Source organism: Penaeus monodon, chromosome 1, assembly GCF_015228065.2.
Source record: "Penaeus monodon isolate SGIC_2016 chromosome 1, NSTDA_Pmon_1, whole genome shotgun sequence".
In the NCBI taxonomy this organism is placed as follows: domain Eukaryota; kingdom Metazoa; phylum Arthropoda; class Malacostraca; order Decapoda; family Penaeidae; genus Penaeus; species Penaeus monodon.
Window position 1 is genome coordinate 427,528 of NC_051386.1, and position 4,373 is coordinate 431,900.

The window sequence follows — 4,373 nt, forward strand, 5'->3', positions numbered from 1 at the left end:
TGTAAGAGTCTGTCTGGTGGATCTTACGGTAGGTTGTGTTTGTGTGATGTAAGTAATCTTGTTTATTCTATGTTATTTTGATTGTTTGTGAATTTGAACATGGTTGTTAGTCTGTGTGCTCGTCTGCGTGTAGTTGTTTGATACGTATTGTGATTGCCAGGAGTTTTTGTGTAATTGTTCGTAATGAACCTGGCTGCTGAGGTGTTAATCTTTTCAAATTTACTAATCTTTGTCTGTGTGTGTTGGTTCCACACTACTGCGCAATACTCCTGGCAAACAAGTGTATTGTAAACTATGTGTTTAGTGTCTTACGTACAACCGTCTAAATTCCTCCTCAGGAAACAGTGATCTGTTGACTTTATGTGTATGTTAAATTTTATGTTGGTGTGTAGTGATTCCTAGGCATTTATATGAAGGTGCGTTGGGTAACTATTTTGAGTGAATTGAATTGGGGAAATTTTATCGGAGTTTGGGAACGAGTAAAATTTATAATTTTACGTTTATCTGACCGAAAGTTCATTTGCCCATTACTCAAGAGAGCCTAGATGGTCTGGAGGAGATTCTAGGCGTTTTAATTGATGAGTCTGTTTTCAGCAGAAAGTCTAGTTGTAAAATTAGAGGAAGGATAGTAGAACGTCATTTATGTAGACTAGGAAGAAGAGGGAGTCTAAGACAGTGCCCTGGGGAACGCCGAAAGAGACTGGAACAAAGCTAGATATAGAAAATAATAATGATGATAATTATGATCGTCTTTATAATACTAATAATGATAATGATGATAATAATAATAATTATTATTATTATGATGATGATAATAATAATTATTATAAAGATAATATTAACAATATAATAATAATAATAATAATAATAATAATGATAATAATAACAATAATAAGAACAATAATTATCATTGTTATCATAATCCTCATTATTATTATTGTTATTAATATTATTATTATTATTATCAATATTATTATTATTATTATCATCAATATTATTATCATTATTATCAATATTATTATTATTATTATTACCAATATTATTATTATTATTATTACCAATATTATTATTGTTGTTGTTACTATAATTATTATCCCTATGATTATTGTGATTAATATTATTATTAGTGTCATAAGTATCATTATCTCATTATTCTATTATGTCATTATTTCATTATTATTATATCTTTCACATTATTATTATCATCATTCACATTATGGTTATTTACATTATCATTATTATTATTTTAAATATCATTGTTATTATTTTTAAATGAATATATATCAGTATTATCATTACTATTATTATTACCATCATTATTATCATTATTATCATCTTTCTTATTGGACAGTGTTATTATCATTATCGTTATTACTATTTCCATTACTGTTATCGATATTTTTATCATTATCATATTTTTTTTTATTATTCCTCTCTTCGTTACTTGTATTGTTGTTGTTAGTATACTTTTTGTCTATTATCATTATCATTATTAGCATTATTATTGTTATTAGTATTAGTTTTATTATTATTATTCATTACTCTTGTTTTTAATATCATTATTTCCGGTATCTTACTATTTCAGCTATTGTTATTTTCATTATTACTATCATTATTATTATTATTATCATTATTAATATTATCATTATTATCATTATTATCATTACTATTATTATTATTATTATTATTATTATTATTATTATGATTATATTTATTATTATTATTATTATTATTATTATTATTATTATTATTATTATTATTATTTATTATTATTATTATTGTTATTATTATTATTGTTATTATTATTATTGTTATTATTAATGTTAGTATTCGTATGACAATAAGAATAATAGTGATATTACTAATAATGATAATATTAATACTGATATTGCTAATAATAAAGCTAATATTTATGAAACTAAAAATGATTATAATAATGATAACGATAATAATGGTAAGGACAATAATAATCATCATCATCATCATCATCATCCTGGTGATGATAATGACACTAATAATGATTAGATAAAAATAATGATAATGATAAAAGGAAGTAATTTAAAGATAATAGTGATAATAAAGAAATGAATGCATAGGAATAATGGTAATAAAAGTATTTATCGACGTTCCTTATGTGAGGATTCACAAAGACATCCAGTTGTTGCCTGGATCTGTGATGACAGAATTATTATTGTGTGCACAGAAGTTGCGTATAAAGTATTGCGAATTTACGGCATAAATACATATTCAATTTGAACAATAAAACAAGAAAATATATCAAAATATTATAATCGGACAAAATAATCTCTAAAATATATACGAACCAAATAAATAATGAACAATTCTTGATAGTAAAACAATAACAAGGAAGTGGTGAACCATCTACCACACATCCTTTTCAGCTCCGGAAGAAATACACTTAATCGCAGGGGATTGTGCTGGGCGTCGATAACCAGCGATAAGGGAGAGGATAAGCCATCGTTTAGGGAGGGCAGTCGAGCAAGTTCTGTTGCCTTATAAATCTTCTTGAATATGAAGCTCACTTTTTTTCTCACATATTCTAGTAATTTCATATTGCTGTTAAACTGTGGCGTGTACAGACGCATATATACATGCTTAAAAAAATCTTACTTTCATACTTTCGGAGAAAAAACGACACTGAGGGTTTTTCTACAATAGTATCATCACGGAAGACTGTTCATATATTAATGTGTGTGTGTGTGTGTGTGTGTGTGTGTGTGTGTGTGTGTGTGAGTGTGAGTGTGTGTGTGTATGTAAATCATATCATCCCAATCTCTGCGGTCACCCCGAAGCTAATCCCTAACCAGTACCCCAGTTCAGGCGTATTTGACCTCGCATTGTGGCAAGGTTAACCTCTCCCCACTCTTTCAAACTTTCATAATCACAAACCTTTAAAATGCGTGCATAGATATTTCAACATTGTATGTTGCCATCCGTTGCATTTAAACTAATGGAAACTTGAGGAATGTTAGTTTGATAAAATTTTACCAAAGTATTTGTAATTGGTGTCGAACTGCAGTTGAATCTCAGAAAACGTGGCACATAAGCGATTCTGGACAACCACTCCAACACGTAAAGTCACATGCACATAATCGACACACTATTAGATAATTAAAGTCCAATATCCTTGGCAAGTTTCAAAAAAAAAAAAAAAAAAAAAAATAGGCGGCCACACATCAGGTCAAACCATGTGACCTAAGTTGAACTCCAGCAAACCCCACCTACGACCCCCCCCCCCCCCCAACAGTGCTTAACCCGCTTCAGTCAGGTCGCTGAAATTTTAACACTATGCATATAATTAGAAATATGTAATATGTTAATTAATGGATGAATGTGTTAGATGACAGGCGCTGACCACTGAAATTCGCACAAAATTATAGTAAACGAAAAAAGTGCAATTAAAATTTTGCTGCTACGAGAAAATTAAGAGGGATGTCTGTGAATAGGTTGTACGATTTTGCACGGATGGGATTAGAAAAATCATTAGTAAAAATACAAACACAGATACAAACACAAATATCTATCTATCTATCTATATATATGTGTGTGTGTGTGTGTGTGCATATTTATATTTATGTATGTACGTACACACACACACACACAGATAATATATTTTATTTTATATATATATATATAATATATATTATATATAAAATATATATATATATATATATATACGGAATGTAGAGAGTGATTGCTGTAAAAAGTTTTGCTTAAAAAAAGTTATTTTGTTTGACAATGACACCCTTTTAGAAGTACGTGACGAATAAGTGAATCTGAATAGCATATGTATTCTTTAACATTCTCATTCTCGTCAGTTCTTCTAGTAAAAAAATAATAATGGAAAGATGCTTTACGAGGAATATGTACTAGGCATACACGAAGGCGCCGATTAACTTATTTTGAATGACAAATCTTAATGTACTTTTATTTATTTCCTTGCAATATAGCCTGTAGACATAGTTTTGCTTTTAACAAATGCAGGTGGATCATTAGATTTTTTATGCAGACATAAAACATAAAAAAAGAGAATATAAAAAAAAAAAGAGAAAGAGAGAAACAAATGACACAATTATATTAAACAAAAAGACAAGAAACAAATAAACCAAAAAAAAAAAAAAACAAAAATTTAGTTTGGGTTTTGTTTTGGGGGGTGTTTTTTGGTTGTGTACAATAGTGTAAAATATATATGGGTAATATATTTTAAATATAAAATATATAAAATTTTTTAAATATCAAATATAAAAAATAATAATATAAGTAATACTTTAAATAATTTAATAATATTTATATATATATAAAAATATATATAAATAATGAGTATTGATTTTAGGGATATTAATTTTTTAATT